Genomic DNA, 310 nt, shown 5'->3' on the forward strand with positions numbered 1-310 from the left:
TTTTTTTCATATATTTTTATGAGGAAGGGAGGGGGAGAGATAGAAATATCCATAATGAGAATGGTGCTCACCAAACCAAATTCCCCAGGGACCTGAACACACTGCGCAGGCGCAAAAACTGAACTCCGGCTTCCTTCGGGTCTTTGCATTTGGCGCGAAATCCCCGCGATGTGGGCGGGGCTCGGGGAGAATCCGCGCTCATTGGGCAGACTTGGCGCGAAATCGCCGAGTTCCTGCGCCACGATTGGCTCCGGCCGACGAGGAGGCGGGGCTGAGACGGCGGCGGCAGCGCGCGCGACGCGACTAGAGG

Source organism: Myotis davidii, unplaced genomic scaffold (genome assembly GCF_000327345.1).
Source record: "Myotis davidii unplaced genomic scaffold, ASM32734v1 scaffold2042, whole genome shotgun sequence".
Taxonomy (NCBI): domain Eukaryota; kingdom Metazoa; phylum Chordata; class Mammalia; order Chiroptera; family Vespertilionidae; genus Myotis; species Myotis davidii.